We start from the raw sequence: 24178 nt of genomic DNA, 5'->3' as shown, positions 1-24178 counted from the left end.
CCTGACCTGAATTCACTATGATCGCTTCTAATAAACAGAATAAATATCAGCATTAATGTAGAACATCACAGGTCACAGAGGGGATTCTAGCATTGACAAGCCACATCACATGGTAAGAAGCTGCTTGTGCCGCAGAGCATTCTGCTGGATAATTTAATGGGTTGATGGCCGAGATGGATTATGGGTAGCCAGCCTGCTACCAGCACTCAGACCCCCCCTCCTACTCAATTATTCATCAATTCAGGTTCCAGATCAGCCCTTATTTAGTACAGATTGATAGATTTTATAAATGGCAGGTTCTTGACTTATGGTTCCAATTACAACCCTGGTTTGGGACGGGCATATTAAACAGGAGATTATGTGAAATGCCCGCTGCTATCGATCTGTGGGGGGTCTCAGGGGTGACAAACATTGAAGGGGAAGGTGTGTGTGTGGGGGGGGGGGGGGGGGGGGGGGGGGGGGGGGGGGGTTTTGTATTAACCGTAGTTCAGCCTAATTGCAGAAACTGGAATTAGGCATCAACACAGAGAAGAGTGCGAAGAACTGAAAACCTTATGTTTGTGTTACCTGCAGCTCTGTTTCAACAAAATGAGCACTCAGGCTTTGGCATTTTATGTGTGTGCATCTGACAACATATTATTAACGTGTTATTAAGCAAAGCCAATTCAAGACTGACTGCTCTCTTAAGGTTTAAGGCTGTGTTTTGGAGCTTTTCAGCTGAATACGGTTTTATCTCCTCTGGCCAACCTGAGGAATGACGTGGCAAAAGCAAACCAAATTTAAAAAGTGGTAATGTGCTTTCTAAGTTTGGATGTATTTCTTACTTGTTTATATTTGTTTTTTATGATGCTTGAATTTCTTGAAATATTCTTGAGTCATCTTCTGAAGTGCTGCTCCAAACGTTCTGGCACTTTTTCAGGTTTCTTGGGTGCGCTGGCTGCTCTTTTCCTCATTATTCTAGTCCTAGAATCTGGCAGATCTCAGTACATGGAAGTATGCAGTAGAGATGCACTGATCAGAGATTTTGCTCTTACCTGCTGATTCCAATTTCTCTTTAGGAATTAGGAAAATAAACAAATAGCTTATTCCTGCTTTCAGCATTAATTAAAATTAGAGCAATCTAAACAAAATGATTATAATATATTAATTCAATAATTTCTGTAAAATAGGCCATTGAAAGCATAACTGCTTTTTTGTGCTTTCACTGGCCTTATTTTAAACACATCATTGATACAAAATACCTAACTTTGAGACTTCTTCCCACAGTAAATACTGCCACACAGAAGGGTGTTGTCAGCACAACCTAGTATTACATTTGTATGGAGAGTTTGCTAATCAGAAAAGACTGCACTGAATATTCAGTTACGCAAACTTCACTGCCTATCCATGCTATTGTTTTCTTATCGTGTTTTGCAAAAGTACTTTGCATTAGAGAAAGTAAGATTATTCACTTCTAACCCATTCCATTACACCTAATAATACATGTTCACAGATGCACACATGATTCGTTTGGTTTCTGTGCTGCATTGGATCCTGTTATATTTCCTTAGTGGGAGGAAGGAGAAGACTAGAGGCCATTTGCACCTCATCTAAACACTGGGCAGCCACTAAATTGGTGATTGTTTGAGTGTGCAATAATATTCAAAGTCAAAGCTGAGTCATATTATCCCCTGGGCTGGCTGAGCTGTGTATTTATTGCGCATATGCGTGTTCTTCACTGCCCTGTGTCATTCGTCTGTCATAGTGCACCTTCATGGAGCCTGTGAGGGGTCCATTGGGCATTCCACTGTGAATTCCAGTCAGACTGGGAAGTAACTTCTCATTGCAAAATGTGTCAGCACAGCCCTGTTTTTCCTCCTGGGTTTACTGTTGGAATGTTGTTTATTTACCTCCTGAGACTGTAATTATATGTATAATGATATGACAATAGCAGCTCTAAATACTGTATGGTCTAAATAGGAGAATGATATCTGGAAAGAAGCTGGGAAGGCACTTTGGCAGAAGTATGTCCTGGGTGCATTTTGGTGGTGAATGCAAAAGAGACACTTGAGGGGACTCATTTCAGGGGCAGTGTGCCCATTTCATCTGCATGCAAAGGCTGGAGTGTGCAATGCCGCTGTTAACGAGTCCAAATAGGAGTCATTTTTCCTTGCTAAATAGCTGCGGTTAGTCGAAGGAGGCATTTTTAAACTCAAATTTGTCGCAGCAACAACAGCGTAATTTTTGGAAGTGAAGGAGACCTCAGTTTTAAAGCAGAGCATAGTAAAGCTTAATGTGCCAGCCAAACAGTTAAGGTTCATTGAATCGTAAATTTAATTCCGGCATTGGGCTTTGAATCATTTGCTGGGGTGAAATTGTGGCATGAACCTTCTATAGCTATTTCAAGAAATATTTTTACGTCACATTTATTTTGTGATATTTTAATGCAGAAAGTGTATCAATTTATCTCAATGATATACAGTGATGAAGAGAAAAATTCACACCAATAAAGTGAATGAATATTATATTAATTTGAGGCTTTTATATATTTATTTAAGCTTTTCCTTTTTGGGGTGGAATGAATATACAACAAGAAATCCTAACTAGTTTATGAACAAAAAATGGGACCACAAATTTGAATTTGTATTAATTGTGGATTTTCTTAAATATATACAAACACCCCAACTAATATTTGGTTAAATGTAATTTAGCAAGGTACAGAAAAAACACACATGTTCTAAACTATCAACAAAGTTCTGGAATAATTCTGGGTGGGTATTTGACCGCTCTTCTCATCAGAATTGATGCAGTCCATTCAAATTGGCTGGTTTCCTGGCATAGTCCTGGCACTATGAATCTTTGCTAGGGTGGAGGTAGGGGTCATTCCAGAATCTCAAGCCCTGTTTACATGCCAGCCATCCATTTAAAACAGGATTGTTTTTCCGTTTCTGTTTATACATCTACGTGACAATGACCTCTGTGCACATGACACTAGTAGAAACGTAAAAACGATGTTAGTTCCCCACCACACCACTAGTAGGCACTATGTTCTTTGAGACTCAACAAAATGTGCAAACACTTCCTGCTTAAAAAACGAGAGAAAATGGGCACTTTGTTGGAGAAGCGTACTCTGCAATCCCCCATTGTTATTGATATCTTCTTCTTCTGTGTATCTCAAACTGCATCAGTTTTGCTGTTAGCATGTGCTTTAATTTCTACTGATTGCAGTCATACTGCACCAGGGCTTCCCCATACATTTTTCCTGTTTACACGAAAATGGAGACAAGTACATTTTGACAACGTCACACTCTGGAACTCCTTTTCAAATCATGCCATTTCAGAGAAATTACACCCCTTGTCATGTATACAAACAAAAGAAACACAACAACTTTTCTTTATTCACCAAAAAAACGTTTTTGTGTATACAGAGTCTTAATGTTAGCCTGCTTTATCCATCCAGGTTTTGCTGTACATTTGCCATCACTGTCTTGGTCAAACAATGTCCAAATATCTACCATCTAAACCACACTGTCACCCACAGAGGAAATAAAATTGAATGGAAGGATTAGTAGCAAGCCAGGAACATCTTAGGTGCATGCCAGTCATAAACTAGAACACCTTTGTCACTGTTCACACTAAAACAAATATGTACCTGCTTCAAAATCAGCACCTTCAAATTTGACTAAAACATGCTAATGCCCACATGGACCAGCTGAATGTCTTCTGGAGAAATGTTTTATAGTCAGATGAGACAGATTGAGCTGTTTAGAAAAATGACAAGAAGAATGTTGTCAAAGCTAGGATTTTAAGAACAATGTACCAACTGTCAAGCATGGAGGTGACATTATAATTCTGAGGGTTTGTTTCACTGCCAGTGGATTGAAAATGGATGGAATAATGAATGAGCACTACCTTCAAATTGTTGAACGTCCTCTCAGATCAACAGCTGGATGGTTTAAACTTGGATAACACTGGATGTTCAAACAGGACACAGATCAAAACAGATGTTGGAATGGGTAATGCAGGTTAACATTAAGCTTTTGCAGTGGTCCTGACCTTCTCTCTATTAATCGTTTGTGGCCCATGCTTTCTTTAAAGCTGGGTCTTTGCCAGAAAACCAACTAAAGAAGGGCGGTCAAATAATCATCCAAAATAATGTCAGAAATTTGTTGATGACAACAAAAAGCACAGGGTTTCTCCGCAACTTGCTAAGGAACGTTTTTCCAAATATTAGTAAGTGTGTATGTATATATTTGAGCCTCTATGTATAGAGCTGTATAGATTAGAGAGAAATCACATGAATAAATATGTTCTCTTGACTCTATACGTAAAGTTGTATGTTGTTGAACATTTTACCAAAAAAATAGAAGATCTATAAAAGCTCTAAATCAATATAACATTCATGCCCATGATTAATGTATGCACATTTCTGCCCAGCATTTTGAGAGCAAATTGAAATTTCTTCCAAGGGTTAGAAAAACTTGGCACATGTGGTATTTTTCCGCTCTGTTTTTTTTTCCACCACTCCAGTAGAGCTGAACCTGCACTTGGGTTGATATGCTTCTAAATATGAAGCTAAAATGTGAAATCTTTCTGGAAAAATCAAAATCAAAAATCTTAAATTAAGACAGTGCTAGAGATTGTGTTTAATAAGAAGCAGTGAAAATACTTTTTCACCATCAAAAAAACACCATGTTTTGACTTTAGCCTTGCCTAGTGCTCTCTCTGTCACACGACTGCAGACATTTTGCACGATCCTGATGAATACTTGGAATTTCACAGAACAAACAAAACTTCAGTTTCTAGTTCTTAGGCTTAGCACTGTTAATACAAGTAGGATCCTTATAATGAGGTCTCATGGAATATCTCAGTCTTGATTTGGGCATTTACAACTGTCTAAGTGAGATTCAAGGATTCTCATCCTTATTAAACATCAGCAGAAGCCCACCCGGAAGAAAAGTCGGCTTGCTTTGAGTTTGAGTGGACCAAAAGCGTAAACAGCCCCCAGTGCTCTTGGTTACCAGCGGCGTGTGCATATTAAGAGGGAAAAATAAATAGGTTTTTTGAGTCAATCTCATCTTCAATTTGGGTTTTCAGTGGTAAGGCAAAAAGAGATGCAAAGCATCCTGATGAGATGTGGAAGAGCCTCCTGGCTGCCCTTTCAAACAATACCTATTTTTTTGCAACTTGGAGGCAGTGCAGAAAGGAATCCCAAAATGCTCATGTCAGTGAGCCATGAAACACAGCACTATGCTGCACAAAATGAAGTCAAGGACAGTAGTGCTATTTAGTTGGTTCTTCAAAAGATTTATCACAGCAGAAATTTAATTCCTGACTGTGTCTGAGAAAAGAAATAAGGCTTTTCTGCTTCTCCTGACTTATGTCATTGTTTTTTATGTAAACCTTGAAAAACACTCGCTGGCTTAAAACAAGGTTAGTAATCATTAGCCCTTTGTATTTAATTTTGAGATGCATTTATATCAGATCTGTCTCTACATGCTCATCCAGGAGGAGTGACTGCTGCAAGTCACTGACTCGATGCAATCTGCTGAGTTTCCTTAGATAGAAAAACGTTTTAACCAATTTGAATAAATAACTGAATCTGACTGCACTGTTTGATAGTTAGGATTAATTGGAATGTATGTACCTGACTTGAAATCTATATGATTCAATTGAATTGACTTAGGCCATTTTAAAGTTACCCACCTTTCCCACAATGCAAAAGGAAACACCACTCTCCAATTATTGTTACCTCTGCCTTCCTCCCTCCCTGTTGGACGGAGTAAGGCAGAGTCAGGTTTAGCCTAAACCTGCTCAGTTATGGCTGAGGTGCAAACACACCCTCCATTTCTGCTACCTGTGCGACCCCTTCTCTTTTCTAATGGTTATAATCAGTCTGACAGAGAGAGGTACCCCCAATCCTTGTGGTTTTTAGTATAACAATGGCCACCAGTGGGCTCTAGATGGACAAACTTTATCAGTTTATTATTTTACTTAGTACCCCTACACATAGCCCATTCTAAAATGGCCAAACTCTAACACTCAGTAGTTTTTTCTAACCTCCCCAACAACCCCGCACCATTCCAAACCCTTTTGGAATTGGCGCTGTATAAATAAAACTGAATTGAATTGAACTGAATCTGTAATTTCTCCTCAGGAGAATATACAATTGCATAAGAAACGGAAAGTATTTTATTGTGATTTTATTTGACTGATAATCACAAAGTTGTGCATTATTATCAGTTAAAAGGAAAATGAGAAGTTGCTGATTTACAATTATTTTCCTCAAAAAAATGTAATAGAATAGCTCAAGCTCAGGCAGATTGGATGGAGAGCATATGTGAACATCAGTTTCACAAGTCTTCTCACAGATTCTCAATTGAATTTAAGGGTCTGGACTTTGACTGGACCATTCTATAATTTAAATGTTCTTTGATGTAAAACATTCTTAAGTCTATGGTTATATGTTTAGTGCTGTTGAACCTCTGCCCCAGTTTCAAGTCTTTTGAAGACCCTAACAGCGTTTTTTCTTGTATTTTTCCATCTTCTCAACTGTGGCCAGGTTCCCATTCCCATGCTGAAGAAAAGCATACCTTCTTCCACATGTTTGCTGTGTCCCCTACAAGGCTTGTGAGCAAACCAGAAAAAAAAATATATTTTGTAACTTTCTTTCAACAGTGGCTTTTCATCTTGCCTCTCTTCTATGAAGACCAGGTTTGTGGTATTTACGGATGTTAGTTGTCTTGTCAGCAGATTCTCCCACCTGAGCAGCTCCCTTAGATTTACCGTGGGCCTATTAACTGCTTCTCTGATAAATATTCTCTTTGCCAGTATAGTCAGCTATGTGGATGGCTATGTCTATGCTGGTTTGAAGGTTTGCAGTTGTGCCGTACTCTTTCCATTTCCAGATGATGGATTGAACAGAGCTCTGTTAGATATATAAAGGTTTGTAATACTGATTTGTAACCGTAACCTTGCTTTAAATTTCTCCAAAACCTTCTACCTGTCTGCTGTGTTTCCTAGTCTTCATAATGCTGTTTGTTCACTGGTGTTTTCTGCAAAAAACACTTCTGAGGCCTTCATGGAACAGCTACATTTATACAAAATTTAAATCACACACAGGTGGTCTCTGTTTATTATTTAGGTGAGTTCTGAAAGCAGTTTGGTTTATTAAAGTAAAGGGGGCTGAATACAAATGCTTGCTGAACTTGTGTGGAAATGTTGGAATCCAGGTATCATTTTGGTTTATGCAGTACTATGTGAACACATTGGAGTGAATCCGACTAAAACTCTCTTAAATAATTCTGACACAGAGTCATATTGGTTAGAGTATCATGGTTCATTCCCTGTCCTCTGAATGCAGTGTGTTTATCTGACCTTGTGGCATCAACGCTCGGTGATTGTTGGAAGACTGTGCCACAGATGTTGATCAGGGCTCGAGGCTGTCCACCAACCACCCATTGTGATTCTTTTTTGAGACAAAAATCAGAGGTCACTTTGAGAAAGACAGATCGAAGGCATCAAGGAGCGTGTTAAGGGGGAATTTTTCACAAGTAGCCGACAAACGCTTAGTCTTTTTCACAAAGCAACACATTTTCAGCACCCCGCAGAGTTTCTTCATCCTATTTTTGTAAAGAACAGTTGATGACACTACATAAAATTGTTGGGCATAATTTAGTTGTGTATCTGTTTGTTAAATAGGTGTGTGACTGAATAATGCTACATCCTGCTTTCTCTTCTTTTATTTATACAGAGCAGAATACTGCAGATAATAGGCTTCTGTCACTTTGGGCTGCTGCATCATTTCTGCAATGTTGGTTATTGTGACACAGCTAAATGAAATCCTGTGCTACACTCTGTATTAATCTTACACTTCAGCAACACTGTGATTTTTGAAAATATAGAGCATTTCATTGAAGCACCTTTGAGTATAAAGTCAATTATTCATGATGCTAGGATGTTATGGTATTTGTAGGTGCGGGAAGTTTGCACTAGTCTGGACCTCTTGAGTTCTTTCATACGCGACACATTACTTCGTATAAAAAAAGGCTCGTGAACCTGCTCTTTAAGTTTGTGACTTTTACTCGAGTTGAAAGAATAAAACACAAAGATACAGACTCAAAACAAAGATAGTGACGGTCAGAAGACTATTTTACTCCTGAGGTGCTAGACCTCAGTCAAAAAAAAAAAGAAAAAAAAGTCTTCTTCTACTAAATGTCCACAGACAATTAGAAGGCACCATGCAATGAGCTTCAACAAATAAGATTACAGATGCCTATCTTCTTCCAACAGTAGAGTAACAACTATAACTCACAGTTACAAATACAAAAAAAACAATGACATAGTATTAAGCTTCAATTATGCATATGGCTCCTACAGTATTGGATAAAAGAAGGGGGCTTGATTGCCGTCTCGTTCTGTGACAGTTTGCTCCAAGCAATAGCTTTTAGACAGGTAATATCACATTTGACTCAAGAATACACTGGTTATAAAGGTTTTATAGTTAATGCAAAGTTTCATGACTGCCTAAGAAGCCCATATTTTCAGCCTCCCACCACTGTGCCTAACAGTTAGCACACATTCATGCATTCATAACCTTAATTCAGATGAATTCCATTGAGAGGTTTCATCTTCAAGACAGACCTTTTAAGGTTTTCATACAAAATAAAATACGATTTGCTGCAAACAAAAAACCTTTCAATGGTATAGAATACATTGTATACAAACTGGGCAGATAAAGTCTTTTAGTTGTGTTCTTGTCCAAATCACCCTTGTACATGAGATTTTCAATCTCAGTGGGTTTTCCTGGTTAAATAAAGTATTAGTTTTATAAATCAGACAGTAAAATCCAAAACAGCAGTGTGCGGTCTTTATGCTGATTGAACACAAACCACGGCATTGTGCATTTTGAACAAACATCTCTGCCTTGTTTATTTTGACTGAAGCGTTTTATTCTGGAAGCCTTATTGTAGCTTGTTCTTAAGGCTGCTCTGGTTTTTTCTGGGTTAAGAGGCTTTCTCCTTGCAACACTTGTTCTCATGAAATCAAATATTTAACATCCTACCTTTATAATCTGAGATGTAGCTCCTGTGAACTTTCTGAGATATACACGTTACTGATAAAAACTTGAATGTCTCAAATGTTAACACTTATATATAATTTCTGTCCCCGCAGATTAGTCACGTGACCCCACTGAGATTTCAGGGCAGTAACAATTGCTTCCTTGAGATAATTGCTGATGCCTTTCCTTCTTGTCATTGTGCTAATGCACAGCTGAATGCTCCAAGCCAGGAAAATGACACAACTTCTGTGGATAACAATGTGTTGATGGGCACTGGTTATTTCACCCCTTATGGACGCTTCATACCAACCATGTGTCAGATTGTACCGGTCTTTGGGGCATTTTGTACCCACTTTGACAGCTAAAGATTTAAAGTAAACTTAAATTGCATGTGGAATTTAAGCATTTTTATTATTAATCTCTATAATTCATCAAAAATACATAGAGAAATAAGTACATGGACAAAAAAATTGTTTGTTTACAGGTGCCAAATGGATATAGTAAGAGAAGAAGTTGCAATGCACTGATATGTAATGGTATTTTGAATCTAAAAAGACTGTGAACATGAATACAGAAAACACAGAGAATACATTGTTTTCAGCTTGTATTGCTCATCGTAGGTAGTATGGTCACTTAGCAAAACAACTAGCAATTCGCAGTGGTTTTTCACCTTGCTGTTGGAGCACCGATGTCATTCCCAGATCCATGTTCTGGATTCAGAGGTTCATTGAGATCAGCTTCGGTTTTCACCCACATGGCTTACTCCTTGTTTGAATTGGTGTTGAATAATTAATGACAAGGTGTTCTATGTCTTGTGATGTTGTTCATTCTGGTCTTTTTCTATTTTTAGATCTGTTATTGCATAAACATTCTCAAATGTGCTGTCGTCTTATAATAAAAGATAAAATCGGCAGCCACAATAGACGGTAAAGAAACGCAAGAGTTGTGCAGTTAAAGGGTGGAGTTTCTGCCTGAGAAGCAAACTGTGAAGGCTTTTTTCTACAGGGTGTCTGTCTGAACATGAATGAATGATTATACAGTTTCCCACGCATGGGCTGGCATGAGATTTTCACAGTATAATAACCTGGATAGAAATAAAACAGTTTTATGGTATCATGGTATTCTTCAGAACCTGAAATCCAAAAATGTAAAATATGATCTAATGACTTTTATTTGACATTGAAAAATAGCAATGACCCCTGCTACTGTTCAAATAATTTATAGACCAACATAAGTATAACAACCAGACATTAGCTGTTTAATTAGTAAGGCTTTCTGCTAGGGTTACTAGCCAGCAGTCTGCTGCTTTACAGATATGCTGAACCTAGCTTACCAACTTTCCACATCAAGGCTGTCTGTGTTTTTTTCTTTTTGTGCTGGAAATATTTCCAATGTTTCTTGTAATTCAGGGAAAAGTGTTGTAATCTTCTTTTAGCACATTGACCTGCAGTGCACAGCAATGAGTGGATGAGGGGCAGTGTTGTGTTAGTTAATGCTCAATACAGCCAGAAATAACTCTTCAACTTCCTCTTGCATCTTGCTGAGAAGAATTTATGCCATAAAAGCAGTTTTACAGAAGATTTTTGTAGTTTTGAAACCAATATTTTAAAACCTTGAAATGCTTTTATACTCTGTAGTTTGAACCATGTTCATGTTTTATTTTAATTAACAGATGATGAAATGTTCTAGTATTTTTCTTTAGTTATGTTGTAACTGCTGGATAAGTTTGATGTAGGAGGTGATGCGAAGTCTCAGATTCAGTGCTGGTACTTAGCCCCATCTGTGGTAGCTTCATCTAACAAACTTAATCAAAATCATCTGGTCCATTTGTTGATCACCACCCAAAGAGGATTTAAAATGCATCTTTTAATCATCCAGCTTAACAGATACCTGTATCTAACTGCTTTTTTTAAATTAAATTTAATATCCCTGTACTTGTATGTCTTGAAGGAAACAATGACCCAACACCACCTACCAATGCTTTATGTGTTCAAGTGTAATATAAATGCTAAGCATGCTGAAGCTCAATTCAATAGCCGTTGCTCTAAGGGTTTCTTAAAGCCAGTCTTACATGATAATTGTATGTCATTGTGTTGGCGTCCACTATTATTACAGAGTGTTTCTGCTGCGCTGCACCCAACTTTATCTGCAAGCTATAATGGAACTGCTGGCTCGGTAACTGCTTATTATTCTAGGCCCATCAGATGACAGAGGGTGAAGCTGGGGGAAACATGCATTATTTTGGACCTCACATCCTCATCTAAAGTCAAGAGTAGCGCTCTCAGATCAGATGTTAATTAGTCAGAAGGACGGAGTCCTTCCTCTCCCAAAGCGGCTCTCATGCAGAGTGATACACTTGCCACCGTCAGTAGCATATGGTGTGGCCTAGTGCCATGTTTTTTCCCCCAGTACTTAGGAGCGAGCTTTAACTGGGCCATAACGGGCACACACAGTGATGCTGCAGGCTTGGTTATGGCTGCTTGTGTATGAAATGATTTCTTAGTTGTGCCTCATAGAGGCACCAGATATATTGTTGCCTCTCCCTTTTTTTCACCGCTTGTCCTTTCCTCACATCGTCAAAGCACTGCGGCATTTTGCATTTGAGTGCAAGTGCTCCACATAGACATGCTATAGATTTTCCCCACATTCTGTCTTTGAAAATGTGAAACGACTTGTTGCCAAAATAATTTTGAATTTGTGCTGCTCAGCTTGGATGATGCAAAAGCTTAGTTCTGTGAATGTCAAACAGATATGGTGGGTGGTTTTGGTGGTGCTGGTAGGGGTGTGGGCAAGAAACACAAACGCTCACACACTGACTCACCCACTCCAGCCACTGCCACAATTGCTCGGCCCCCCTCAGCACTTAAAGCAGTCCATTAGCCAGCAGTAGCTAAGTGCTGCTCTAGCTAGCTGGGCAGCAGCAGAATGTGTTCAGCTGGTGCAAAGTGCTTCCACTGGTTGCTAGCAGGAGGACCATCTGTGGTAAAATAGCATAGATCCAGCATCTCATGTTTCCTGAGTTGTTCTCTTTCTTGTTTTCTTATACAGAAAAGGTTGTTTTAACAAGCAGATGATTTACAGACATTCAGACAACAGCTTTCATTTTTTCAATTGGTTGCAAAGCGGACAAAATAATTGCTCATGCTGCGAATCACTGCCACTTGGGAAAAGTAATTTACCTCAAAAGGTCAACAAGAAATATATGTAGCTTTGCTTTGAAATAATGTTTTACGTTCCTAAAGTAAAGACCTAGGAATTTATTCTACAGTTAAAGGGATAGTTTATGTTTTTAAGTGACGGTCTATATCACTAAAGCTAGAGAAACACTAAATGAATGTTTGTCTAATTGTGCTCCGTATTCCAGTCGTGGAATGTCTGTGTGAGTGTGCATTAGTTGTGGTTATCCGGCAGGGCGAGTCGCAAAAAAAAATCTGTTAGTGTGAGATAGGGAGTTGAAAGTACAGTAAATCAAGAAGGGCCTTATTAAAATAAACCAAATAATTCACATATTGCACATAAAAGTAATGATATTTCATTTACCAATTGAATCGGTAATATTTTCCACATATAATAAACATATTTATCACACATTCCTAATGTTTATTTATCTGATCCAGCCCATATATTGTTGTCAGTTAAGACAGAAATAATTACGTTTTTAGATTAAAGGTATTGAAACAACGTCGTTCCAATACCAACAAACCTCATGACCTGTGCTTGGCGCTGGTGGTCTAGGGGTTATAGTCAGAGGCTATAGTCCTCAATGCGGCTGTCCCAGACTCGCCGCCCTTTGCCGAATGTCTCCCCCTCTCTTTGCCCTCTTTCCTGTCTACCTACTGTTGAAAAAATTTAAAATAAAGGCCTCTAGTGCCGCAAAAAAACAAAAAACCTCACAACCTCAAATACATGTTCCAAACTCTCAACATGAGAACTACAAAATCCAAATAATTTTTAACTTGTGGGTTAAGGTAAGTATATTTTAAATTGCATCACATTGAAGGGGGGGTGGAAATATAAACTGTCCGAATTCTTTTCAGAATCTGTGACGACTGTGGAAGTCATGTAATGTGTCCCCAGCTTAATAGTTCCCTTACCTGTAGAAGAAATACATCTTGTTGCAGTGATTTAGTAGAAAAAGGAGAAATTCTCAAAGTAGTGGAGGGCAATTGAAACTAACTGAAACTGAAAATGTCTATGGATTATAATACGAGATTAGCAGAAATTAGTTGTCTAAATTTTCATTAGAGATCATTAAGTTTGCACCTGTTTTCTGAAGCTGAGCATCTTGGCTGCTACCCTAAAGTTAGGTTGTGTGAGTCTCCTGAGTTAGTCAACAGGTTTACATCAGACACATTGTATACAGCAACACTAAAAAATAAAAACAAGCATAAAATCTTAAAAAGTTAGCAATATTAACTCAACAATTACCAAAATATGTAAGAGATCATGGTTAGTTTTAATAGTAACTTTATTGTGACTTAAAAAACTCATATTGTCCCTTTAATGACATGGAAAGAATATTCGACAAACCCATTTGGAAATGCCAGTAATGCTTCCTGTGTGTTGTCAGCTCATTGGTCCCTGGGGGTAAACACAGCAAAAGAATGTGACTCAAAGCGAACTGTGAAGAGAAGAGTCCTGGTGTGAGGCCTTGCTGACATCCAACACTGTCTGTTGATGTATGGCCTTCTCTATGTTTTGCAAGGGCGAAAAGAAATTAGAAAAACCACCTTCGAGGTGCTGAGAGCATAAATACTAGCGTCATTTTTGAAGGCGAACACTTGTGCTCTTCCCACAGTACATAACCAAAGCTTGTGGCTGTTTTTTGTCCAACAGAGGACAGGACTCATGCTTCAAGGACATTCCCTTGCAGACTGCAGCTGAGCATGGCCATTAGCATAACGCTATACATGCAGCACATTACAGGAATATTCCTTCACCTTTAACTTTTCACATTTTATATGTTAAAACCACTAATTTAAGTGTGGTTTAATGGGACTTATGTAATAGACGACACAAAGTAGTGCTTAATTCTGAAGTGAATGGAAAATAATTTTTTTAAAGAAATCTCAACAGTGTTGCATGCATTTGTATGCAGCCTCCATTACTATGATACTCCTACATAAAATCCAGTGGAACCTGCCTTAGCATGACACATAATTATGAAATATAGTCCATCTGTGTGTAAATTAATCTCAGCATAAATCCAGCTGTTCCGTAGCATCAGTGGAACATTAGTGAACAAACGGCATAATAAAGACCAAAGAACACAGCAGACAGGTCAGTGAGATGGTGGTGTAGTTTAAACCAGGGTTATCTTATAAAACTTCTGTGTTGGTTTATTAAATACAATCCATGGAAGTTTGCTGTTGCAATGTGACAAAATGTGCAAAAGTGAGACAGGGTGTGAATACTTTTTCTGGGTTGACGTAAAGTTTCATTGTGTGTTTGTCTGTGAAGCTCCCAGCACTGAAAAGGAAATATATTTGACTTGAGCAGCGTGGGCATGAACTGATTTCACTCTATTAAAAATGCATGAACAGGTTTCAGAGAAGATGAAAGCATACTTTTCTTTTTCTCATATTTCTTCTTTTTCCTAAAATCTCACTCGTTTGCTTTTGAAATAAACAAAAATGGCTTTACTATCTAGACCTGAGTGCATTTTTATCACGTTCTTGGTTTGGATCGGACCAAAGTGCAGATAAGAGCTTGGCAGCCGCATGATGAGAGGAAGACTTTTCTTTAATTAAAGGTCTCCAAAACGTAACATAATCCAACAAGTACAAACATGAGTCGAGCCAAAAACTTACATGTGTACATAGTTCTGTAATGTAGCAAAACTGAGCATAAACAGGGATAGTGACGGAGGAACCAGCGGGGAACAAAGAACACAGACCAACTAATATACAGGGAGAAAACAAAGGCAGGTAATCACAGGAACTAAGAACAGGTGTGGCAAGGAGACATGGAGGCATAAGGGACAGGTGGAACTAATTAACAATAAAGGAAACCATAGACCTAAGAACGGTTAATACAAAAACACAAACCAAGTCCAAGGATGTCATACCATGACATAACCCACCCAACAAGGATGAATCCCAGACGACCACTAGAAAGCACAATGTCCAAAACACAAAAGTACTCCAACCAGGATGGGCGGAGGGGGGCCTCGGAAGGAGGGCCAGAAACAAAAAACAACCCAACCAGGGTGGGCGGAGGGGGGCCTCGGAAGGAGGGCCAGAAACAAAAAACAGAGTTCAGGCGGGCGACCAGGAGGTCGTCCCCAACAGGCACAGAGTTCATGCGGGCGACCAGGAGGTCGTCCCCAACAGGCACAGAGTTCAGGCGGGCGACCAGGAGGTCGTCCCCAACAGGCACAGAGTTCAGGCGGGCGACCAGGAGGTCATCCCCAACAGGCACAGAGTTCAGGCGGGCGACCAGGAGGTCATCCCCAACAAGCACAGAGTTCAGGTGGGCGACCGGACCTGCACCACAGAGTTCTGAGCGGTCGGCGGTGAAGCCGTGGAGACCTGCGGTGAAGTAGCCAGCGAAGAGGCCGACGATCTGGAGGTCTGCGGCGATGTAGCCAGCGAAGAGGCCGACGATCCGGAGGTCTGCGGCGATGTAGCCAGCGAAGAGGCCGACGATCCGGAGGTCTGCGGCGATGTAGCCAGCAAAGAGGCCGACGATCCGGAGGTCTGCGGCGATGTAGCCAGCGAAGAGGCCGACGATCCGGAGGTCTGCGGCAATGTAGCCAGCGAAGAGGCCGACGATCCGGAGGCTGGCGGCGACAGAGATGTAGGCGTCTAGGAGACCGGCGGCGACAGAGATGCAGGCGTCTAGGAGGCCGGCGGCGACAGAGATGCAGGCGTCTAGGAAGCCCACAAAGCGAGGAGTCAGGCGGTCTGCGACGTGGAAGCAGGTGCCTCGGAGGTCTGTGGCAAAGCCAGAACCGCATCGAAGACTTGGGCCCAGGCAGGGCCGGCAGTGGCCTGGGCCTGGCGTCAGTCTGGCCAGGAGCACAGTAGGTCAGCTTGGGAGCACAGTCAATGGGTCCTGGAGCCAAGATCTGAGGCGGTCCGTCCTCGGACCCCTCAGGAAACTCAGGAACTAGGATGAGAGGTGGTCCGTCCTCAGACCCCTCAGGAAACTCAGGAACTAGGATGAGAGGTGGTTCGTCCTCGGACCCCTCAGGAAACTCAGGAACTAGGATGAGAGGCGGTCCGTCTGCGGACCCCTCAGGAAACTCAGGAACTAGGATGAGAGGCGGTCCTTCCTCGGACCCCTCAGGAAACTCAGGAACTTGGATGAGAGGCGGCTGTCCATTGAACCCCTCTCTGGACTTTGAGTCCTATAGCTTGGCAGCAGGCTGTGAGTCCAGAGGCCTGGCAGCAGGCTGTGAGTCCAGAGGCCTGGCAGCAGGCTGTGAGTCCATAGGCTTGGCTGCATGCTGTGACTCATGAAGCTTGACGGCGGACGGCTGTGGCTCATAATCCTTGGAGCTCTGTGCTGCTCTAACAGCCACAAGAAGAGGGTCGAAAGGACCTCCAGCAGAAAGAGGAGCTGGAGCTTCGAGCCATCCCACCGCAATGAATTCGGCCTGTAGAACAGAGTGCACCAGTTCAGATCCTCTGGATGATCCATTAGCTGAAGCACAAAATCACAGCAACGTCCCTTCATGAAATCCTCTTTCAGAATGAACAAGCGAATCAACAGAGATCTGATGCAGAAAATAAAATCAAAGGGAAATGGAGAGTGTTGTATAGGAGTGTGTGTGTGTGTGTGTGTATGTGTGTGTATTTCTTCAAAGGGAAAGGCAAAATGAGGATCGGACGAAATGTGTGTGCCATATCTAAGTAAAACTTCAAGCAGTTTGGGCCATCAGACAAGTTCTGTTTTCTGGAGACGTGTGTCTCTGTGGGACTTGAACTCAGGCTATGACATTTTATTTGAACGCGGTGTGTTTTAGGTCACTGGAACTACAAAATCACTGTATGTATTTCAAGACTGTAGTTTAACAACACACACAGACACAGTAGTGATATACTCAGGCTAGTCCATGTATGTGGAATTGGACCCCTAACCGGACCCCACGGTTTACTGTGTATTTGGTGTTTTGAGGTCATCTGACACACTGCCTGCGGCGCCTATCTCTGCACCTTATCTCGTCTTGCCGGGTAATGTGTTTTTTAGCCTCTTCAGAACAGGTTTGACTTTGTAGCGGGCCCTTGCCGATGGCTTGGCTTCACATAGGTGTTGTCTAAATGTTATGGTACCCACAGCTAGAAGAACTGTGGACCTTCTTTTATCACTGTGGAGGAAGTTATTAAATGATCGGGGTAATTTGCCAATTCTTTGATCCATTTCAATGAGGGTTTCCTGTTTTCTTCCACAACTCTCTGATTGTGGTTTCCAATTTAAAACATTTGAGATCATTTCACCTGAGTTATGATTTTCTACACTTCTTATTATGTTGCACCTCTCTATTTAATTTTTAAGTCAAAGTACAATGTTCGCTAACACTACAATGATTTTACTCAGTTTCGAGAGGAGTCCACTGCAAGCTGCATGCATAGCATTTCCTGTCTTTGTCCTTAAATAATGGCAACTTGTTTGACACCAGTTTTTTCACATAATGAATGACCTCAGTAGCTATGTTTACATGCACAAAATTTCTCGATCGGTTTGAAATGTATTTGGACTAAAAAACTTAAAACTAATCGGACCATTTATATGGGCACACAATCAATCAATCAATCCAATCATTTATTCAGAATAGAACCACGTGTGCAGGATTATCAAATGTCCTTAAAAAAAACAAAGAAGAAATTCTTCCGTCTTTGCTGAACAACAAAAACTAGCAAACAAAGCAGCAGTGCATCAGTTTGCTTGTCTTCTGAGCGCCCAGGATGGAATCACACCAGCTTCTAATCACGGTTGAAATGTTACTGAACTTCCTAATTAAGCTACGGGCTCAGCAACACATGCTACTGGTCTATCTGCATTACAGGATGAGAGAGGAACGAAACAAGCATCCTTCAAAGTTCTGAGATGCCTCAAACTTTAGCGCTGCTGGCCCTCCCTCCACAGACCAGAAACCATTGGGGGGAACGTGAGGCGCACATGCACACTCAGGTCAGCTTGTTTCATTCACTATAACTTGATCCTGTCAGGCGTTTACATGCATGTCGATCAGGTGGTCAATCACCACTCTCAGTCGGATTACAATTTCATTCCAATACTGCAGAATCCGATCAAAATATTCAGACTGACATGTTTACATGACACATTTTTAGTCTGACTGGTTGTTTATTTCGATTACTTATGTCCATGTAAACGTAGCTAATGATGGAACTAGCACTGCTCCCTTGTCAAACACATGCCTTTCAAATAATGATTTAGTTACACAGAATCTGTAGTAGGAAAAAGAGAGAACACACCTGTAAATTTAGTTTTAGAACAACTGAGGACAGCATTACCAAAACCTATCCGACCTGTCTGTTGTTTTTTTTACATCAGCACTTCATCAACAGCCATAAACATCTGTGACTGCAGTCTAAGCAACAGGAAACCATTTTACCACACAGGAATTGCAATGCTGGAGATTCTGGTTTGAAAAGTGGGATTGTTGAGACAGGCTGTCATTAACTGGAATACAGTTAGGACTTCTTGCTGAGACAAATACACTATAGCCTCAGAGTCTTGCAGAACTTTTTGGCAGGAACTGATTAACATTTTAAAATACTTCTATATGTTGTAGAGGTCCAGTCTAGTTTATCCAGTGAGGTCCAGTGTCAATTATTTTTATACTGTGAAAACAACACTGGCGTTGAGACGAAACAGAAATAATTTAAAGGCTTGTTTTGGAAGGGGTATGGACAATTATGTATATGAAGGGCCAGCTCAATAGCAAGCAGCTGTAGGGTAAGGCCCTCTGTGTGTCACTTTTGCAGCTTTAAAGAGTTAAGCACAGCTTTGTCAGAGCAATTACAAGCCAACAAGCTTTGTCTTGCCATCCTGTGCCTCCCTGCCTCCGAGGTTCGTGATGATGCCTTCTCAGCCTCCGGTGCACTTCCACGCCCATGTCTCTGTTTTACCACTCCGATCTCTTGTTTGCATGCTGCATCACTGCATCACTGCAGCAATGCTTCCTGTGATCATTGATCACAACATCAACTGTGGGAGTTGGGGATCATAGAAGTTTAAGGAGAGAAAAAAAACCAAAAAACTTTTGCAGTCCTTGGGTTGCACAGCGTATAGAATCTACAGAAACGTATTGTCAGAGGTAATGCAGCTGTCCTTGGACATGCACCCATGGGCTTTAGTGCAGAATGAAAACGTCTCCTTTCCGTAGATTCTTCAAGAGAACAAATACAGGAATTCACACAGCACCAAAAAATGCAATTTTGCAGTGTATTAATGATTAACTATTGATCAAGAATATTAGTTTGTAAAGGTAGTGTTCAATAAAGTTTGAATTCTAACATTAGCTACTTTATCAGCTAAACATTTTGACTGGAATGTAACTAATGTTGATTCATTTAGCTTCATGCGAATGTGGTGTACAGCAATGGTAAAACTAATATGTTAAAATCATTTGTACTGTGACTGAGTATATTATTTCAGTAAAATGTAGGAAATGTCAAATCTTGTGAGAAAATTTTACTTTTAGAAAATTCAAATGTGGATCAAATTTTAAATTTGCTAGCAAGCTGAGCTTCTTAACCCTGAGTTGGTTGTTGCCAACGAACAGTACTCCTTAGCTGTGGTTGTCCAACCTTAACGATACATTTAAGATGTTTATTATTATTATACTTATTATTCTTATTTGGTGTATGTTTTTAACATCAATGAGAGATCAGATAAGCAAAATGGTATTAATAAATGCTTAGAATATAGCAAATTTATTTAAAACTCTTTTAGCTGTTAAACTTACATAATTCAGTCCAGATTGTGTTTTGTGTTTATGTCTGTTATTGGTCATCTGCGCAAGATCCACAACCTGAAGGGTCAAGCTTATTATCTAGCCTACTGTTTAATAACTGCAAATGAAAAACTGCTAAATAAAGGTAGAGATTCTGACTGTAAGAATTGCTGTGGAACAGTAAGAATAACTCTGGAATTGTATAAAGGGGCACTGCAGCTCCAGGAGCTGCAATGTTATTGTAGAAAAGAACACCAAACTATCAAAACATGGGTTTAGTTTTCTAAAGGTGTATTCACACTTGCCACTTTTGGTCCGCTTTAAACGGACCAGAGTTCGTTTCCCCCTTTGATCTGGACCTTTTGTGCAGGTGTGAATACACTCAAGCGAACCCTGGTCCAGGCCAAACAACCAGACCGAGACCCACTTTTTGAGGTTGTCTCGGTCCGCTTCCAAACAGACTCTGGTGCGGCTCGCTTATGGTCTGAATACAAACCGGCCCCGATCTGAACCAACTACAAAAAGCGTAGGTCTCTTTGGACATAAGGTGTGTGTTGTAAGGTAATCATACCTGATAAGCTGTGTGTTGCTTAGCAACACTACTGGCTTGTTGTGGGACAAGGCACGTAGAGAACGTCGGCGTTCAGCAAACATTCTCCGACGGGGTTCCAAAATTATAAATGGAACGTCTCAAAATCTGTGTTGAATGAGCTGTTCTTCACTCTCACAATAATATTGCAGCTGTAATAACGGCACAAATATGCCAAACAGAGGTGCTGCACGCAGCACGTCTACAGCTGTTTTCCTCAATTTTCGGGTATATGCTCTGTACCGCCCCCGTCATTTCTGTCCAATGGGAACAATGATCGTCACCTGCGTGGCTTTGTTTACAAGTAATAGTTCACTTGCAAAAAGTACAAACCGCGCCAAATGAAAAAAAAAAGTTTGCTTTTGGTCCGGACCAAACAAGCGGACCAAAGAACTTTCCTGGTGTGAATACACCATAACTCGCAGTGGTTGGTAAATAAAAAGTGCTCTGAGCAATGCCCAAGTGGGTCTCATCAGTGTTAACACAACTTGTCAGATTGTCAGTGACAGGTTGTGTGTTTGGATCTGGTACTGGGTGAGAGTGGTGTCCTTAAGCCACACATTCTTCTCTCTGGGCGACTGCATCAACTCTCACTGACAGGCAGCAGTGTGCTTTGGATCAGTTGGGGCAACATGCCAGACTGTGACTCTGCTGCTTCAGCAGTGTGCTTTGGATCAGTTGGGGCAACATGCCAGACTGTGACTCTGATGTTTCTTGGTAGAAGTACAAGAGTTGTTGACACATGATACACTGCCGGACAGCACAACAGCAGATGTCCAGTAAACAAACTAACTTTAAACAATGTTGGATTACTTTACAAAATTCAGTTTCACCCCTAACTTTTTCTTTGTTTTCTAATCCATATTTGTAGTGTTTCCTTTACCATTGGATGGAGGGTTAAATATTTGTAGCAGAGCATGCACAATCTGACACCGAAAAGGTTAACATTGCTCACTATTAGCATGCTAAAGTTAGACGTTAGCAGTACAATGGTTGATTGGTGTTGGACACTAAACAAAATATAAAGCAGGACGTTTTGCCACTGAAAAAAGTTGAATGCTATGTATTAGATGCAAAATGAATCACACTATATTAATAAAAATATATCAGCAAGTAAACTGAGGTGCTAAACTTTATAAACATTAGCTAGTTGTACAGCTAACATCAAGGTACGATTTTAAAGTTGCTTGTGTTTTAGTCTATATCACTTTCTGTCTAAAATATGTGGACTATCATTCCATTCAATGACTCCAGTCACTGAATTCAAATCAATTCATCACAACGCAAAAAATAATGTAATGTCCTACAATAAAGACGAACATCTACATTTTTCTTTTGGTAGGCTTGTTCTATTAATATTAAATTCAATTCACTTTATAAGAGACAAACAAAAAGGAATCTTAGATGAGTTTTACATAAAAAAACAAGTCCAATTAATGTTCAGTTACATTCAATCAATTTATTTTTGTCACAACAATCCTGTTCATATTTAGTCCAAAGATTCTTTATTTCAATACAATTAAAATACCATTCCATACCAACAGATTATGGATGAGTAGTGAAAAAAGAAAAAAGATTTATCTTAGGAAACCATCAGATTACACTCTTCCCTATTCCCTATTTTAAGCAAGCATGTGGCGATAGCATGGAGGAACAACTCTGTGTCATTGACTTTGCAGCAATCCCTCATACTGAGCATGCATGTAGTGACAGTGGAAAGGAAAAGTCTCCTTTAACAGGAAGAAACCTCTAGCAGAACCAGGCTCAGTGTGAGTGGCCATCTGCCACAAGCGACTGGGGGTTTAAGGGGACAGAGGAGATACACAAAAGAACACGGAAGCAATGATCCAGGATTACAGGATTTCTATGTTAAAGAAAAATAAAATGTTAAATCCAGTAGTAGCCTCTTCAGTGTCTTTATTTTGGAGAGAGAGCTAAGTAGATAAACTCTGAGCCAATTTTCAAGTCTAGAGTATGAAAGGGAGCACATACAGTTAGTCACAGGAAAAGCTCAGCCAGTAGCTATGTGTAGGAGAGACAGGTTTTAACACTGTATCATCTGGAGAAGGAGAACATTAAGCAGTTGGCAGCAGCAGCTAAGCTGATTCCCCGCTCCAGCAATATGTAAGAGCTAAACATCGAGCCAGGCCAGGTGTAGCTTCCAGGAAGAGAAAAAACAGAGAGAACATAGAGTTAAAAGCTAAAATAACAGCAAATCATGCAACATTTGAGGGTAGTATGAAAATGTAGCAGAGTGAGGAAAAGTTGTCATTATGTCCTCTAGCAGCCTCCTACATGTCTAGTTCCAACTATGATAATCTCCTGATACTCACCTGGCCAGTCACACATTAAAGTGTCAGTGCACTTTAATGAGATATGGACAATGTATTTTACAGCTATATTTGCTCCCACCTATGCCTTCCTTGTCTTCATACGCAAGTTCTGATTTTGGCTAATACTGGAATATTGATCTGCTTGTGGCTGTGTTTATCACATTGTTTACCAGCTCAAGTAGTCAGTAGTAAAGAACTAAGGTACATTTTCCAAAGCAGTACTTGACTGCATGCCATCATCAAAGCATCATGATGCATGAACTTAATTAAACTTGCATGTGCATGTCACATTGTTCAGCTACTGTAACACTTCCCTTCTTGAACCATAGTGTGTGACATTTGCTATGACTTGATATGCATCATCATCATTCCTTTTCCCTCTTGTCATTCCTTATCTTTCTGTTTATCCCTGCTCCCAGTTTCTTTCTAGTTGCCTCGTCATTTGCCTTCTCATCTTCCATCCTTGTTCTGTTGGTATTTCTGTTTCTCTATTACTTCTCTTTGAAAGAGAGAGAGAAAGAGAGCTAAAGAAAGAAAGAGAGAAGCCGAGCGGATGTGAAAGAGTACTGTATGCTGTTACCTTGGCAACTGCATCTTGAAGCTTAGCCTGTTCTCTCCCAAAGACATGCATGCTCTCTCTCTCAAACACACACACACTCTCTCCCTCCCTTCTGTCTGGCTTAGATTAAAGCATACCCCTGATGAGGCTGAAAAGACAGCAGAAAGGCAGAAGAAACAAGGGAACTGGCCCAGCTTGTTAGGGAAGACACGATGCTTTTCTTGTCTGATAAAATATTATAACTGAAGCTTATCAAAGGCAGAGCTTGTCAGGGAGCTACACAAGGTCTGCAATAAAGAAAATAGCAGTCCATACTGTGCTTCTGCAGAGGTCTTTGTCAGTTGGCTGGTAGAGGCAATTGTGGGTAATGGTCTGTTACAGGAAATTAATGCATTCGCCGGGCTCTGCTGCCTCACTCAATGACATCAATCTGTGCTAATTTGCCAATTAATCTGATTTGATGAGACAATTCCTCTATAAGGGACACCCATTTACCTCCAACCAACTTTACGTTTTGTGATTTGTATTCTTCATTACAGATTCTTTCTGTGGGTGTGAACATGCTGCAGGATGACTTTTCCACTACCACCAAACATGGCTGCCTGAAAGCAGCAGTAACTATTGATTCTGGTGTCTTTCTGAAATGTGTCACAGTTTGCTGTGCGCTCGTTAATGTGTTCAGAACACGAGTGAAAAATATCAGCAGTGGGGATCGGGAATGGTTTGATTGCAG

At 40.4% G+C, this 24178-nt stretch overlaps 1 protein-coding gene across 12 annotated transcripts in view; it reads left to right on the top strand.

The window, feature by feature from the left end:
- The window catches only part of LOC124856526 (band 4.1-like protein 1), a 167096-nt gene that overhangs the window by 35255 nt on the left and 107663 nt on the right, over positions 1 to 24178 (top strand). Inside the window, exon 2 of one of the 12 annotated variants that reach the window (XM_047347037.1) lies at positions 18051 to 18175. The exons of the other annotated variants lie outside the window; for them this stretch is intronic. The gene's annotated coding sequence lies outside the window, so the exon portion shown is untranslated. The remainder of the gene's footprint in view (positions 1 to 18050; positions 18176 to 24178) is intronic. 12 annotated transcript variants of the gene reach the window in all.

The sequence above is a fragment of the Girardinichthys multiradiatus genome, chromosome 20, assembly GCF_021462225.1.
Source record: "Girardinichthys multiradiatus isolate DD_20200921_A chromosome 20, DD_fGirMul_XY1, whole genome shotgun sequence".
Lineage (NCBI taxonomy): Eukaryota > Metazoa > Chordata > Actinopteri > Cyprinodontiformes > Goodeidae > Girardinichthys > Girardinichthys multiradiatus.
Note: the sequence above shows the minus strand (reverse complement) of the source record. Positions and strands in the feature narration are given on the sequence as shown.